Source organism: Hordeum vulgare, chromosome 4H (genome assembly GCF_904849725.1).
Source record: "Hordeum vulgare subsp. vulgare chromosome 4H, MorexV3_pseudomolecules_assembly, whole genome shotgun sequence".
Lineage (NCBI taxonomy): Eukaryota > Viridiplantae > Streptophyta > Magnoliopsida > Poales > Poaceae > Hordeum > Hordeum vulgare.
Genome location: NC_058521.1, coordinates 42359219 through 42368198, shown reverse-complemented (window position 1 = coordinate 42368198; position 8980 = coordinate 42359219). Strand labels below are relative to the sequence as shown.

The window sequence follows — 8980 nt, the reverse complement described above, 5'->3', positions numbered from 1 at the left end:
ATTGATTTTCACGGATTTTGGAGTTGCGCATAATAGCTATCTCAAACTTGCTTCTTTTTCAGGCCAGAATACCAGCTGCCGGCATTCTCCCTCTGCATGTAAACCTTGCAAAATAAGAGAGAAAAGGCATAAGTATTGTACCGTGAAGTGTAATAATAGCCCATAAAGCGATAAATATCAACATAAAAGCATGATGCAAAATGGACGTATCAATCCTCACTTCCTATATATAATTATTTACCTCCGTACTATTCCAGAGCTCCTCGTGACGTCTGAGATCTCATCCGGGACTCCGAACTACCTTCGGTAACCTCGTATAACAATTCCCTATAACCCTAGCGTCATCGAACCTTAAGTGTGTAGACCCTACGGGTTCGGGAGGCATGCAGACATGACCGAGACACCTCTCCGGCCAATAACCAGCAGCGGGGTCTGGATACCCATGGTGGCTCCCGCATGTTCCACGATGATCTCATCGGATGAACCACGATGTCAAGGATTCAATCAATCCCGTATACAATTCCCTTTGTCTACCGGTATAGAACTTGCCCAAGATTCGGTCGTCGGTATCCCCATACTTTGTTCAATCTCGTTTCCTGCAAGTCTCTTTACTCGTTCCGTAGCACATCATCTAGTGACTAACTCCTTAGTCACATTGAGCTCATTATGATGATGTTCTATCGAGTGGGCCCAGAGATACCTCTTTGTTACACAGAGTGACAAATAGATCTTGATTCGTACCAGCCCAATAGATACTTTCGGAGATACCCGTAGTGCACCTTTATAGTCACCCAGTTACGTTATGACGTTTGATACACCCAGAGCACTCCTACGGTATCCGGGAGTTGCACAATCTCACGGTCGAAGGTAAATATACTTGACATTAGAAAAGCTTTAGCATACGAACAACACGATCTAGTGCTATGCTTAGGATTTGGTCTTGTCCATCACATCATTCTCCTAATGATGTGATCCCGTTATCAATGACATCCAATGTCCATGATCAGGAAACCATGATCATCTATTGATCAACGAGCTAGCTAACTAGAGGCTTGCTAGGGACATATTGTGATCTATTTATCAACACATGTATTATTGTTTCCTGTTAATACAATTATAGCATGAACAATAAACAATTATCATGAATAAGGAAATATGATAATAACCATTTTATTATTGCCTCTAGGGCATATTTCCAACACTATGGACGGTACCCGTGGATTCGGCCCGACGTGGAGTGTGATTGATTGGTGGAGGGGGAGTAAAAACTTTACTATTCTGTTTGGGAACCGCCTATAATGTATTTAGCATGGAAGATATTGAGATCTCTTAGTTGTTACGTTGACAATGAAATCATACCACCCAAAATTTTGATTTATCTCTGTTTTAAAAGCTCAAGTTCTGGCACCTCTGCAAATCAATTATTCCCTCTGCGAAGGGCCTATCTAATTTACTTTACTATTGAGTCATACTCTTCTTATAAAAAAGGCACCAACCATAGAGAGCATAATTGTTATTCTGAGTGTGATGTGCATTGTTCCAAAGTACCACATTGTCTAATACATGATTGTGATATTACTCATTCTCAAATATTTATTTCTAGTCTCCTTTAAGACTCTGAAGGAGCGTCTACATTTATATTTTGCTTCACTCTTGGGGCTAGCAAGATACCACTCTAGTATGTCCGAATCATGTGCATTGTGATCTCGTCATGATTTTCGGTTGCATATTGTTCATTCTTAGTTGTTTAAAACTCTTCACATGATCAAAGGATTGCTTCGTGCATTATCTTTGTAGCATTTCTTCAATACTTGTTGGACTTGTTCGTCGTGCATGCTTATATACATCTGATGAAGCAAAATAGTTTGTCAAAGTTTTCTTTGTCGCGTCCAGTTCGTTGAACTAAATTTCTTGAGGACAAGCAATATGCTAAGCTTGTGGGAGTTGATCCGTCTCAAACGTATCGACTTTTCCAAACACTTTTGCTATTGTTTTGGCCTCATTCTTGCACGATTTCAATGAAACTAACCCGGACTGACGCTGTTTTCAGCAGAGCTGCCTGTATGGTTTTCTTGTGTGCAGAAAAATGGATTTTTAGGCGTCCCGGGAAATTCCAATAAAAGTAGAGAAATCCACGCACCGGGAGGAACCCTGGGCCAGAGGGGGCCACCAGGCCTCCAGGCGACCTGTGGGCGCGGCCTGCCCCCTGGCCGCGCCGGGAGGCCGCCTGGGTGGGGTCCACCTCCTCTGGTGCCCTACCTTGGCTCCGATTTTTACCCATGATGGAGAAATCCATGAACAGAAGTCGTTTTGCAAGTTCTCGACGCGGAGCCGCCGCCACCCTCGGTTCTTCTCCGGGAGAGCTAATCTGGAGGCTGCATTGGCCTCCGGAGAGGGGAAATCGTCGCCATCGTCATCACCATCACCACTCCATCACCCTTCCATGGGTTCCCCCATCATGTGTGAGTAATTCCGTGTTGTAGGTGAAGGGGATGGTAGGGATTGGATGAGTTAGATCATGTAATAGTTCGTCGGATTGTTGGGGGCATGTTGCCTATCATCTACTATGGTGTTTATCATCTTTGCTACTACTTGTTACTCTTAATGCTTGTCACTTAGGGCCCGAGTGCCATGATTTCAGATCTGAATACCTTATGTTTTCATGAATATATTTGTGTTCTTGATCCTATCTATGAGTAGTATGCACCTATTTTTAGTCCGGAACCAGCGATCCAATGGTGACAGCTTGGGACACCAAAGGGGATAGACTATAGTCTGAGGATTCCATGTATCAAATGATTGTTAATGCTTTGTTCCGGTGCTCCATGATTCCATGAAAGAATATTTATAAGTTCCTGTTGGCCCCGTTGGTAGCGGGATGGTAGGAAAAAAGATGTTGTGCAAGTTCTTATTGCAAGCACGCATGACTACCTTGGGATACATGCCTAATGTTTGATATTTGCCTAGACGATCATTACTTTTCTGTATGCCTTGCCCCAAGTTAAATACATTATATCTATCATCCATGACCAACCATCCATCTCCCTAGCCTACAGTGTTTTAATCCTGCTAGTCACCAGTTGCTCTACTTTAGCCGTTTTACTTTCGTTGCTTTGCCACTATTATTTCCGTTGCCACAATCACTTTCATATCACCATTGCTACTAATATTTCATTGCCAAGCAAGTACCTTTCAGGTGTGGTTGAATTGACAACTCAACTATTAAACCTTATAAATATTCTTTGGCTCCCCTTGTGTCGAATCAATAAATTGGGTTAACTTACCCGCGAAGACTGTTGCGATCCCCTACACTTGTGGGTTATCATGCACTGGACCTAATCAATCTATTCTGTGACAACACTGGTGCCATTGCTCTAGCCAAGGAACCAAGGTTTCACAAGAGGACCAGACACATAAAGCGGCGCTTCAATGCCATCCGCGATTACATCAAATAGGAGGACATAAATATTTGCAAAGTGCACACGGATCTGAATGTTGCAGATCCGCTGACTAAGCCTCTTCCACGAGCAAAGCATGATCAACACTACAACTCTATGGGTGTTATATTCATTACATTGTAAATCACATAGAGATGTGAAGCTAGATTATTGACTCTAGTGCAAGTGGGAGGCTGTTGGAAATATGCCCTAGAGGCAATAATAAAATAGTTATTATTATATTTATTGTTTTAAGATAATCATTTATTGTCCATGCTTTAGTTGTATTGAATGGAAACACAAATGCATGTGTGGATATATAGACAAAACAATGTCCCTAGTGAGCCTCTAGTTGACTAGCTCGTTGATCAAAGATGGTTAAGGTTTCCTAGCCATAGACAAGTGTTGTGAGTTGATAACGAGATCGCATCATTAGGGGAATGATGTGATGGACAAGACCCAAACTATAAACGTAGTATGCGATCGTGGCATTTTTTTGCTATTGGTTTTTGCATGTCAAGTATACATTCCCATGACCATGAGATCATGTAACTCACTGACACCAGAGGAATGCCTTGTGTGTATCAAACGTCACAACGTTACTGGGTGACTATAAAGGTGCTCTACAGGTATCTCCGAAGGTGTCCGTTGAGTTAGCATGGATCAATACTGGGATTTGTCACTCCGTATGACACAGAGGTATCTTGGGGCCCACTCGGTAATACAACATCACAAACAAGCCTTGCAAGCAATGTGGCTAAAGAGTTAACCACGGGATCTTGTATTACAGAACAAGTAAAGAGACTTGCTAGTAACAAGATTGAAATAGGTATAGAGATACCGACGATCGAATCTCGTGCAAGTAACATACCGACGAAGGACAAAGGGAATATTATACGAGATTAGTTGAATCCTTGACATAGAGGTTTCACCGATAAGATATTTTGTAGAATATGTAGGATCCAATATGGGCATCCAGGTCCCGCTATTGGATATTGACTGGAGAGTGTCTCAGTCATGTCTACATAGTTCTCGAACCCGCAGGCTCTGCACACTTAAGGTTTGGTGACATTTCTACATAGTTCTCGAACCCGCAGGCTGTGCACACTTAAGGTTTGGTGACATTTCAGTATAGTTGAATTATTGATGTTGGTAACCGAATGTTGTTCGGATTCCCGGATGAGATCCCGTACGTCACGAAGGTCCCCGGAATGGCCTGGAAATGAAGATTGATATATAGGATTGGTGCATTTGGCTTTCGAAAAGTCTTCGGACATTACCGATATAGTACCGGGAGTGACGAATGGGTTCCGGTGTTTTACCGGGAGGGGCCACCCACCTACGAGAGAACCTAATAGGCCCAGGGGTGGCGCACCAGCCTTTAGTGGGCTGGTGAGGCCAGCCCAATAAGCCTGTTTCGGCTAAGAGCAATAATGAAAAGGAAAAAATAAAATAAAAGGAAGGAGGTGGACAAGATGGGAAGGAGTCCTCCACCAAACCGAATTGTAGGAGGACTCCTCCCTCTTGGGTTCGGCCTAACCCTCCTACTTGGAGTAGGAGGCAAGCCACCGTCCCTCTTGTTCCTCCTATATATAGTGGAGGTTTGAGAGGCTTTTTGCACCCCATGCCTTTGTGCAGTCCTCTCTCCCTCCACTACTTCGTGACACCCCGTAGCTAGTTCGGCATGACACGGTGAAGCCGTGCCGGAGTAGCTCCACCATCATCACCGCCACACCGTCGTGCTGCCGGAGAATTCAACTACCTCTCCGTCTCTCTTGCTGGATCAAGAAGGCGGAGATCATCATCGAGCTGTACGTGTGTTGAACGCGGATGTGTCGTCCGTTCGATACTAGATCGGGACAGAGTTCGTGGGACGGATCGTGATTGGATCGCGAAGACGTTCGACTACATCAACTGCGTTTCTTAACGCTTCCGCTTAGCGGTGTACAACGGTATGTGGATCCGATCTCCCCTCTCGTAGATGATCATCACCATGATAGGTTTTCGTGTGCGTAGGATTTTTTTGTTTCCCATGCAACGTTCCCCAACAAGCCTTTCTTCTTCCATCTTTCATTCAGCCGCATAAGTTCTTTCCGTATCTCCTCATAAGTCCTTGGAGGCCACCCCTTCCTAGCTAATGTGTCAGCAATCTCATTCAGTAGCGTGTCACTACTGATGAGTTCGTCCCATGAAACTATTCTATTGTCTATCTTGAAATTGCTAGCTAAACGCAGAAGACATTCGGACATACAAGAGTGAAAACTACGATCGAAAGGATAATGAGACATCTTGAGGAGAGTCACCTACTAGACTACACTGCTTACCCACCTTAGTGTGGAGGGGGTTTTATAGGTGCCGGAGAACGAGACGAGAAATGGCGGGAAAGCGAGGTGGGAAAAAATGGCGGGAAAGCTAGGCGGGAAAAATGGCGGAAAAGCGAGGCGGGATAATATGGCGGGAGAGCGAGGCGGGAAAATATTGGCGGCAAAGCGATGCGGGAAAGAAATAGCGGGAAAGCGAGGTAACTTGCTGAAATTAACATGTTAAAATGAAGATACACCTTGCTGAAATTAAGATACACATTGCTGAAATGAAGATAAAACTTGCTGAAATTAAGATACAACTTGCAAAAATTAATATACAACTGTCAGAAATTAAGAAACAATAAAATAAATCTACCGAGTTCAACATGGATATTTTCCTTTTCCATCACGAGCTTCTTCTGCTGCCTTGGCCGCACGAGCCCTTTCTTTCTTTCTCTCCCTCTCAGACTCACGGGCCTCCTGTCGCTATCTACAAAACTCCGACAATGAAAGTTCCTCTTCTCGGTTTTTCTTCTACATCTCATCAATCATAGCCCTCTGCTTCACACAATACTCTTGCCACTCTCTCTGCTCCTCTACTTTCTCCTCTGCTTCCGCCTTCTCGCGGCGTTCTTCCGCGTCCAAACAAGCCCATGCACGACGACCTCTTTCACAAATCTTGGTCACCGCCCAGTCCGGCATTTTCTTGTCGATCCAACGATAGTACATGCACAGAGGATGAGGAGACTACAACAGAAATAGAAATATAAATATCAAGTTAACAATAATATCTACAACGTGTTTATTCTTGATGACTGAAGCATACCAGAGGCCTGATGTACGGTGAAGGAGCAACGGGTGAATCTTCCTCATAATTGGGGCACATGAAAAACTTCATGCCCAACCAATCTGAAAAATCCGTCACCTCCTTCACCTTGTAGAGATCGCCGCACCAACAACGAACTACTTCCACCCCCTGAGGCAAGCTCGCACTCTTCATTTTTCTGGGCCTAATGCTTTGATCTGAGTAAGGCAAATTCATACTGACTACGAAGGAAGTGTGACACACTGAGGCGAAGTGTGGTTGGATGATGGCGAAGAGTGTTTCAATACCTTCTTTTATAGGCTCAGGCGGATGTGTAGGCGGGAAAATATGATGCGAAAAGGCAAAATTTATCAATGAAAAAAGGCGTGAACACAAATGAAAATTGGAAGAAAAAAAGAGCATCTGAGAGATTCCCAGCATGGAAATCCGCCCGTGTCTGTCTCAAAATGAGCGCCGTCCAGTGCCACTTTCGGCGCGAGGCTACAGTGTCGGCCACCTGGCGCGGGGGCGACAGGGCCTGCCTGCTGCGCCCGTTCCGTTGAGTGCGATGGTTGCAATGGGATTCCCTATCGGCCGCCTCGTCCGGTGGAGGCAGGCCCCAGCCGCCTTGCCTGATGGCTGCAGGTCACACGGGTCACCTGGCGCGCATGCCGCCACGAGGGGTGGGGGTCCTTTCTGCAAATCAACGCTGCAAGTGGTCCTTTCCAACAATTCGACTCGGCTAGTGGTTTTTGTTGACAAAATATTGAATTTTGTGTCATCTCAATTTCTACAAAAATTCTATTCTCAATTTCTATAAAATTTATATTGTTATGATTCTTTCTTATGAACCAAAAAAGGCCTAACAAGTTTCTGAATAACTTGCTAACAACGGATCCTAACATCATTGAGAAATTTTGTAGTAGTGCATATTAATATCTGATTTCCGCTTATCGTGGGCTTATCTGATGTATGGAGGAGTTCAAGAATGAATAAATTAGGAACCATTGTGGAATCTTTCTCCTTCTTTCCCCACGGTCAAAGGCACACATGGCTGATAACGATAGGGCCACGGAGGACGAAGTCGCTCTCGCCGCCTTGTCAACCAAACAAACCCAGGTAAAACAATCCAGATTAACAAAATAATCCAGAACAATCACCCAAATTATGCAGAGACCATGGTTCATACTACGCTAAGAAGCATTCGGCCATCACATGTATCAAGCAACTGAGAGCACAAAACTCCACAACAATCCTAAATTATTTTCACCAACTCACCACAACCTTCATACATAAAGCAAGCCATTATTAGAAAACAAAAACATCCACTCGATTTATTGCACATGCAGCATGATCTAAAGTTGAAACCCTCCACTCACATGTGACAGTTGAGGCCACTGCCAATGCGGCGATCCAGAACAAACACATTATGCAGACATCAAGGGATTGAACACATGACCGACGAATAGCACCACGCCTGTGAGGTCCTCTCGGATAAGGAAGAGGAAAGGGTGATCCGCAACGAAATCCACCTTCACGGGCTCTACAGGCGGTTAACTTTGTTGGGCCATTGCAAAAGTTGCTGCCGCAGCCTCGGTGCCTTCTTCATTCACCTCGACAAACGACTTGTGGAAAACGGATGAGACATACAAGCTCCGTGCCGTGGGTGAATCCACCATCTCCGAAAGATCTGCCTCTGTGCTGAATGGCAGGTGGAGACCCAAACCTTTGAGCATATCAGACGCTTCGAACCCGAATGATATCTTGAACTTCGGGAGCTTGAATTGCCTGACTGGAACCTTCCGCATTGGCATATGCTTCTCCATGAACTCTGGTTCGGTGCTCAACTTGTTGGCCAAGTTCCAGAGACCATCCCGTGCTTTTGGAAGAAGAATGTACATGGAGAACTGCCTCTTGTCCCCGCCTTGCTGGTAAGGAAGTTTTAGTACTTTCAAGCTGTCAGAAGACGAAATGTATTGCTTCTTTGTACTGGACATGAATGGTGTTTGAACTGAGCTCCCATCAAGGAGGTGGAATTTCTCGTCTTTTGTCTTAGATGCATCAAACTTCTCAGTCCAAGCTCCTTTAAAATAAAGGGCATTACCAAGAACCAGTCTAGTGGTACTGTCAACAGACCCTGCAGGGAGGATCTCTTTGATGAGACCTGTTGTGATTTCCTTTACCCAGGAGTTCACTTGACTAGCAACTTCAGGAGCGTGGACCATTGTAAAATACATCAATACTTAGAACAACTGAAAAGTATTACTAATACGCATTTAAAGTTGCTCCACATGTAGCGTCATTTAAATGGGCATCACACCATCTAGAAGCATCATTGTTCAATACCACTAATATTCTTTTGACAATTCTAATCCAGTAATCGTTAGCGATTACTGATGCAAGTTCCAAAGTGTAAATTATCCGCACAAAGGGGA

The 8980-nt window shown here is 44.4% G+C and overlaps 1 pseudogene; it reads right to left on the bottom strand.

The window, feature by feature from the left end:
* Window positions 1-7857: 7857 nt before the first annotated feature.
* LOC123451144 lies at window positions 7858-8770 on the bottom strand (annotated as a pseudogene).
* Window positions 8771-8980: the final 210 nt, after the last annotated feature.